We start from the raw sequence: 8,539 nt of genomic DNA, 5'->3' as shown, positions 1-8,539 counted from the left end.
TGAAGCTAGTTGGAGTTCAGTTGCAGCCTTGGCTTTCCTGGTTTGGTCCCTGCAGGACCGGACCAGCACGGAGTAATCCTCCTTGGAGGTGAAACCCGTCCTCCATCCTTTGTAGGCTTTCCTTTTTAGCCACAGCAGGTCCGCTAGGTCTCTGGAGAGCCGGGGGGCTGCTGTGCCTTCTTGCTGCCTTTCCTCCGTGTTGGAATAGATTTGGCTTGTGCACTGAGGATCGCAGAAAAAGGCAGCATCTTCCGCCTGGCACCAATGATCTATAAACCTCTGGTGTGCCATGCTTAAATTAAAAATGGGTTCCTATTTCCATTATTTAAGCAAGAAAAAGGAAGCTGACCACAGTTATAAAATTAGTCATTTAGTACAAGTTGCAATGAAACTAGGTCAGACAGTATCTCTAGAGTTCCAGCTAACAAAAAGGAGAAAACACTCTGATCTAATGTTTCGTTTTTCCATCTTCCAGCATTTAAACAAAAACAGGAAGAGCAAAAATAGCCATGAAATTCTTCAAAAAGAGTTAATTACAAAAGGAAAAGGGATGAAAACTTATCAGGTTGCTGGTAGATCCTCTTTTCTGTAAGCAGTACTGACCCCAGCTCCCTGGCCAGATTGTAAGTGGCTACCTACACTTTCTAAGTTTGCGCACATTTTCAATCATTCATTAAGAGCCCAGCTCCTACCTCTGATCAGTCCCTCCATAAAATAGAATGTTTTCCATACTTTTCATAGGCTTGATATGAGTTTCCAATACATCTGCAAAGGGTACTTTGCTGCTGTCCTTCAGTTCCCTCCTTAAAAACCTTTTACTCTGCCATGTTCACAGACCTGATGTGTTGTACTGAAACCACTGTTCATCACGTACATCAATAGCATCTCATTGCCGCCTTATGTTTCCCATCCATCTGCATCTGTCATAGGCTGTAAGCTTTTTGGGACAGGGGCTGTTTTTTCTGTATTTGTACAGTGCCTAGTGCAACAGCATTCTGGTCAAAGACTTGGGCTTTTGGGGGCTGGAATAATAATAATAATAATAATAAAAAATAGGACCAAGACAGGACTCTCCAGGTGTGGAGACACCAAAACTTAATGCTCCTATGTTGGAAATTGCTCAAATTAAAGGTTGCACATGCATTTTTAAGCCACTTATAAATGGCTACATCTGGATAGCACATGTGTGAATCCCTAACTATACAATGATTACACAAGGTGCATGTGCATGTGCTGGGGACAGGGGAGGGTCGTGTTTATTTAAACCAGTGGTATTCAACCTCTTCAGGCTCTAGGCCTCCCTCATTCAGCTGAAGGCATACCCCACTAAACTCGAGGCACCCCTCAGAAAATGCTAGCTCTTACTTTTGACCCATTTACTGCTGCAAAGAAAAAATATTACTGCTGCAAAGAACTCAAAAAGACCACAGGAGGTCTTTTTTTTTTTTTTTTAAAACAGTGAATCTCTATTTAAAAATCTCTGGGCACTTTCACATATGCTCCAGGAGTAGGGGACATGCTTTATTTAGAGCAACTCCAAGAGCCGCCCTAATTAAAAGCGCCCGTTGTGTCTCGTGTACCAGTGTCCCCACGCTTCAAAAAATGTTACAGGGGCACTTTTAATTAAAGCTCATCAAATGAGCTTTAGTTAAAAGTGCTCCCGCCGCCATTGCCATTTTGAAGCGTGGGGAGACAGATACATGAGATAGAGGCTGCTGGAGGGCGCTAATTAACATGCTCTAGCAAACTCGATTAAATCGAGCCTGCTCTGACGCGTTGTAATTACAGTGCATCAGAGCAGCCTCCCTGCATGTCTATAGGCACCCTCTGGTTTCATCTCATGTCATGTTTGCCCACCTCGGTAATAACATCATGTGGCACCCTGCGGCACCCTTGGAAGAGTCTCGAGGCACCCCAGGGTACCTTGGCACCCTGGTTGAGAGCCACCAAGTTACACAGGGGCCTCAGTTTACAGCTCAGAGCTAGGATAAAAATCATTTCCAGTACTGGTTTTGGTTAGTAGGAAAGTTCACAGGAGTTATTTCTCAACTATCTTCTCAGGTGTTTGTCTGAGGGTTCTCTTGTTGGCCTTTTTCCCTTTTGGTTGGGAAGAGAAAAAAAAAAAGGAGAAGAATATGTGACTGGAATGAAGACCCATACTGGTCATTTTTAGCTTTAAAACCAAGTATCAATTTGGATTCAGACATATATGCGCAATATCCATCACATTGTTTGAAGTTGGTAAGAAATTCCATATCAACAGAAAAATCAGACAGATTTCTCTAGCCAAACACTCATAAGATCCAATCTTTCTGAAAACATTACAAAGTTTGGTCTTCAGGAAGGCAGCTAAACAACAACTCTTATCCCTATGGCAGCCAATAGACACAAATAGACAAAGAGGATGAATTACACCATATATGACCTGAAAAGAGTAGCTTAAACTCTCTCTCATACTCAACACCCACAGGCTGCACTTGTCAAGACATGACACTTCTCCCCTACTGCGCCTTCAGCTTCTTTTAAGAATGCTTCTTTTCTTCCACGGGACATTGGTTTGGAAATATTCCAGCTCAATTCCCAGAAATGTTTCTTTCAGCTGGGAGCAGTTCCATGTTTGTTCTCCTTATACTATAAAGCGGTAATGGCTTGATTTTGGAAGCTGAATTGTTGGTTGCTGGACCCAAGGGAAAAGGGGGGAGGATCCTGGGTGGACCTTGCACCAGGTCTACCCCAGTGCACTGCTTACGCTCTTGGTCCGGATGGCAAAGTTCAAGCACATCCAAATAAACAGTGCGCTGCACAGCCACAGAGAAAGATCAGATCTAGGCCAGATTAGGTTTTGGTCAGCTGTTTCCAATGAAACATTAACAATCTGGAACATTTTCAAAGTTTTTAAGAAGTGCATACTAGATTTAAAGGGAACTTTTTCATTGGCCAAGAAATCTATTTCACATGGATCAAAATGCACCTTTACCCTCTTCAAATGCAACTGCAGAATATTTTCAGCAAACAAAGGTACATAAACTCCTTCACACCACTTTGAGATGCATTGGAGGCGATAAACAAGCAACTTCTAGAGAGAAGCTATTGATCAGCAACATAAAATTAACTCGTTTGGCAGCCAATTAAAGTTTAAACACAAAGGATTTATGCAGGATCTGAGGGAAGTAATTACATGGTAAATTAGAATGGTTTTCAACTTGTTCATATTATATGGCTTCTACAGCTAGAAAAAACAGAATCCTGTATATAATTTGTTTCCTTTTAAAAACCCAACCCTCATCCCTGTACAGATGCCTACCTATTTTCCTGCTAACATTAAGCAATGTCTTCTCTGGGGCAGCAAGTTTACCCTTCAGTCCCTGCAGATTTTCTTTTTTAAATGAGGGAGAAAGCTGGCAGCACCAATAGCTGCGAAAACACCTTTTAAAATAAGCTAATATAACAATTTCTCCAAAGTCAGAGGTGAACAGCAACCCCAAACCACAATTCAAGTGGCTGTGGCGTTACTGAAGATTTTCCAAGACTTCGGAGTGAAGAAGAGAAAGAAACCCATGAGTTTCTACTCCACCCCAAGGGTGAATCCATTTCTTTCACTGATCTTTGTTCTTAGCCAGTGAGTCCCAGTACTGGCAGGCGCTGAGTTTGCAAACGCATCTCCATTTTATATACCCATAAATAAAGGTGTTCCCCCACGCAGGCCCTCATGATCCTGCTCTACCTCACATGCCCTGGAGTTCAGCTAGCACTGCTAGAAAAATGTCCCTCTGACACTTTTGTTCCAAGAAATACAAAACGACCGCTCCTGCCACTCCAAGGTCTGTACCCTGAAGCGTGGCTCAATTTTACCCTAAAAACTTCCAGGCAGAGACCTGGTTGTTCCCTTCTTGCACGCCATAAGCCTGGCAAGCACCAAGCGTTATGAGCAGCTCAACTACGTTTCTGGCTAGTGACTTTGAGGATGATTTGTCAATGGATGACCAGATGTCAGATATCAACGTGACGCCGGCCAGATGAAGCACGTCACTAAATGTAACCAGAACAATGCGTCTGGAGCTTGCAGATCACACAAACGTGGACTGTTTGTCTTCAAGCAGCAGTGTTTCACAGCAGTCTCATACAGGTCCATTTAAAACCTGGACTCTGCTTGCTTTCTGTAGGAATACGAACCGACTGCCCATCAAGAATGACATGTGGAGAGCAGGCAGGGATAGACCTCCCGTCCGGGCCTGCTCCTGCTGGTTGGGGTCCAGGCCCGCTTCCCCACTCCTCGCTGGCGGGAGGGACAGCGGGGAGCAGCGGGCCAAGCCAACCCAGCAGCAGTGCGGGAGATGGGAGGAACGGGCCCAGGCCCGCTGTGCATCCTGTCCCCGTCTTCCCTGGCCTACCGTGTTCAGCACATCCTGCACCCTGCTCTGCCCCCACCCCAGGGACTCAAACTGGCCACCCCTGTGTATTTGGGCTATGCCTGCAAACCAGTCAAGATTTAGGGAGCCTTTTATTTATTTTTTAAGGGAGCCGGACAACTGCCAGAGTTTTAAATTTGCCCATTTTCTGAGCGCAAGGCACACAGAAGTCAGAAGAGTCTGTGGGAACGCAGGGCTGTCGGCTATAACGTTCTCAGAAAAAAAAATCTGGTGATGGGAACAGAAAGACACCAGTGCTCATAAGGACTGCAAAAAGCAGCTAACATCACTGATATTCATTCTCATCCACCTGGCTTTCTCCATGTCGAATGCTATGGCAACATCCAGAAACAGGAATGCAGAATGGGATTTAAATCTAGCATTTTATGTTTAAATCACTAATACAATTTTTCTGCTGAATTACATCTATGATTCATCCCAGTGAAGCTCACTGCACCCCTCTGCATGCTCCTTTAAAGTTTGAACTTAAGACCAATGCAAGGTCAGCTGTTCTTGTGCTCAGGTGTCTACCATGGCAGAACAGTTCAGTCTCTGAAAGGCTTTGGGATAAAATTTAAGGGTTTGCAAATTGGGAATTTGTAAATTTATCTTTAACTGGCTGTATTTGCAGTGCTGCAAGCACACATTAAAAGTACCCCAAAGATTTGTAGCAGATTTTTTAATCTGAAAAATACAATATACAGAACAAGGTTCAGAAAGAAAAATCTCAAGTCCTCCAGGTGAAGTATCAGAGGATTGTTTCACAAAGTGTTAAGGAGAGGGTTAGAGAAGAGGGAGGGTGCTTGGTATACAGCAGTCAGTCACTCTCAACCAGGATGCCATGGCACCCTAGGGTGCCTTAAGATCCTTTCAAGGCTACCACACAATATCAGCACTGTTAAGTTCATAAACATAATTCACAAGATAAACCCAAAGTTTTCAAATAGGAATCCACAGTATCAAAAGCATTATGACCTGTTGCGGTCTTTGAGTTCTTTGCAACAGAATAATTGCTCTTTTATTTTTTCATAGTCAAAACACAAGTGAAAATTAAGAGCTGGCATATGCCAAAGGGTGCCTTGTGTCTACTGAGAAGGGCCTCAAGTCTGAATAGTTTGAGAACCATGGGTGGACAGGAAACTCTCTCAGACAACACAGTATGAAAGAAGGGCATTACAGAGAATACTAAACAGAAGAACATTTAAAGAACGAAGGAGCATCATAAGCAAACAGTGTTGGCAAACATGAAGTGTAGGGTTGGGTTCAGGCCAGAACGAACATACATTTTACCTTCAAGCCTAACAAAGAGGAAGATCCAGTTGTTCAGATGCTAACCTGGACCTTTGGAAACCAGATGTACATAGACTTCTTGTGTGATCATAGGAAAGCAACATAGTGTCTCTGTATCAGGGGTTTCAACTACTTCCCTACCTCGGAAGTATTGAGAGTACTTCCACAGCCCTCCTGTTTAGCCCAGCATGAAGGAAGATAAGGGAGACCAGCAAAGGAATTCAATTGTGTGTTCAAATCAACAGAAAAGGGATCAGTAGAGGATAAGCAGGAGAGTCACCCAGTTTGCCTGATGCTGTCTAATAAGTTACCCAAGTCCTCACTAACTGAAGTTTGGCAAAGGCAGCTCATTACAAATGCAGCTGTGCATGTGCAGATAATCATCCTTCCTTCTTCAGAATCAGTGACAAACTTAGGGCATCCAAGTAAGAAATGTAAGTTATTCACCAATTAACTTATTGTGGGAAGAACTGCTTATTTCTGCATTTACAATATGCTGGGACAAGAACAATGCTTAGAGCTGCAGGTGTCAGGTTAACAGCATAAATTTTTGCAAGACCATGTGTCAGGTATGCGTGTTTTTGGCAATATTTCTATATTAACAGAAGCCTTGGCATCCATTCAGAAACACCAACATGGCTTATTTCATCCAGAGCCCTAATACAAGTTACACAAGCAAAAATGCCTTTGCTTGCATAATGTGCCTCCATGTTAGCAGGGAATGCCAGTATTGCTTAACCAATCAACTTTCTAGTTCTTACCGGGTCCAAGAGCTACAGGGGTAGAAATTTTAGGCACATTACAATGCACATTTTATTGAAGCAAGCAAGCAATTGTTCAAGATACTCTGTAGCAGCAGAAGTCAGGAGCCAATGTAAACCTTACATGTAAAGTGATGGTGCTGGGTGAGCTAAATTATTCACCACAATTCATTTGTTTTTTAAACTAGGATAGAAAAACAGTGATTTGTTAACTAGTTTGACATGGGATCCAGGTTCTTTTACTCTGGTTGCTTTTTGCCAATTTTCCTCCTGCTTTTCGAAGTGAAAACCATGGCAGCAATTAAGACTCATCTCTTGAACAGAGATGCTTCTAAGCACTATTTAACGGGCTGCAACAAAGCAGGTTTAGAGGGAAGCAGAACAGTAAAATGTTGAAGTGTGAACAGGGCACATCAGATTAAAAGAGCTGAACCTAAAAGCAGTAGATCAAAGGTTGGACTCCCTGACCCAGCCTATTTACAGGAAAAGCTGAGTTCTCCAGCACCTTACAAGCTGGCATGCTCTGTTAACTGGCATGCCAGCTTGTAAGGGAAAAGTGAAACCGGAAGTGCCCACCATGGCACTTAGTTTTGCAGAGCCCCCACGGGACATACCAGCTTGAGTGGGTCCCCACTCCCTGTCCCTTGGGGCCCATGGGAGGGACAGTGATGCAGCAGGAGGGGCAGCGACACCCCAGACATGGCAGGAGAGGCAGTGGCCCAAACAGGCAAAGACACCTGTTCAGGCCACTCGGTTATCCAGCACCCTCCATTCCCCATGGGTGCCAGATAAAGCTTTTACTGTACTGCGTAATAAGCGAGGATCCTGGTTTCCTCTGATAAAAGATCTAAAACTCGTTGATTGAAACTCCCAAAAATACAAGTTTTTCCACAATTAATTGTGTACATGTGTGTGGCATTTCACATGACACATTGTGTTTAACTGGTACCTATATACATAGGTACCAGTTGAACACAATGTGTTATTGATATATTTACAATTTTAAAGCAATTTGGAAGCTTACCAGTGCCTCTCAATCATAATTAAATCAATTATAAATACCTATATATTTTGGCATTTGATTTTAGTTTTATGGATGGAAAGATCAGAGCACCCACTGCCCCCTTTGCTCACTAGCAATTGTCCCTCCCCACTATTTTGTGGAGCTGAGCAGCCCTGACATGCCAGTACCCTGGCCCTGCCTTTGCCCCTCACTCCCAACCCACATCCCCCCCTATGCCTGCTGGTGCCCCTCACTCCCAAACTGCAGCCCCTTAGCCCTGTTGTTGCCCCTCACTCCCAACCTGATGTCCCCTGCCCCCAGGCTCCAACCCCCCAGCGTGGGGCAGAGGGGGTGTGGGCATACAATGCACAGGTAGGCACGGGGCATCATGCACACCCCCAGATTTCTGCACTCATAGTGAGGCACGGGGTTGCAGCCTGGCCAGACCAGCAGGCCTTGGGCCCAATGGGTGGGACCTGGTGTGAGGGCGCAGAGCAGGGCAGGAAGGTGCAGTGCTCCCACCACCGCCACCATCACCAGGAGTGCCACACTGCCGTGAACACCAAAGTGATGCACCGCAGCAGTGTGGACTTGTGCCCCGCTGATGCTGCCAGGTAGGTAGGGGGTGTCTCACCTTGGCAGCCATGGCAATGCAGTGCTCCCTCCTGCACCGGGTCCACCCATTGGGCTGCGGGGGCAGCTCCTGCCCAGGGCCAGTGCATCATAGAATCATAGAAGTAGGGTTGGAAGGGACCTTGTAGATCTTCAAGTCCGACCCCCCGCCTGGATGGGACAAAAACTGGACTCAAATGAGTCCAGCCAGGTAGGCATCAAGCCTCTTCCCTTCAAAGTTGGTTCCAGCTCCTGGCCACCCTAAATGTGAAGTAGTTCTTGCGGATGTCCAATCTAAACCTCCTCTCCAACAACTTGTGTCCATTATTCCTTGTTATGCCAGGGGGTGCTCGGGGAAACAGTGTCCCCCCAAACCCTTCTGGTCCCCCCTACTGAGTTTATAGACAGTCACCAGGTCCCCCCTCAGCCTTCTCTTGTGAAGACCGAACAGGTTTAGGTCCCGC

General features: G+C 45.1%; 1 protein-coding gene across 1 annotated transcript in view; it reads right to left on the bottom strand.

Moving 5' to 3' along the window:
- MKLN1 (muskelin 1) overlaps positions 1 to 8,539 on the bottom strand; it is a 103,167-nt gene that overhangs the window by 88,278 nt on the left and 6,350 nt on the right. The window lies entirely within an intron of this gene.

Source organism: Crocodylus porosus, unplaced genomic scaffold (genome assembly GCF_001723895.1).
Source record: "Crocodylus porosus isolate Cpor-Errol unplaced genomic scaffold, CroPor_comp1, whole genome shotgun sequence".
NCBI lineage: Eukaryota > Metazoa > Chordata > Crocodylia > Crocodylidae > Crocodylus > Crocodylus porosus.
The sequence above is the reverse complement of the archived record's forward strand: the minus strand, read 5'-3'. Positions and strand labels throughout refer to the sequence as shown.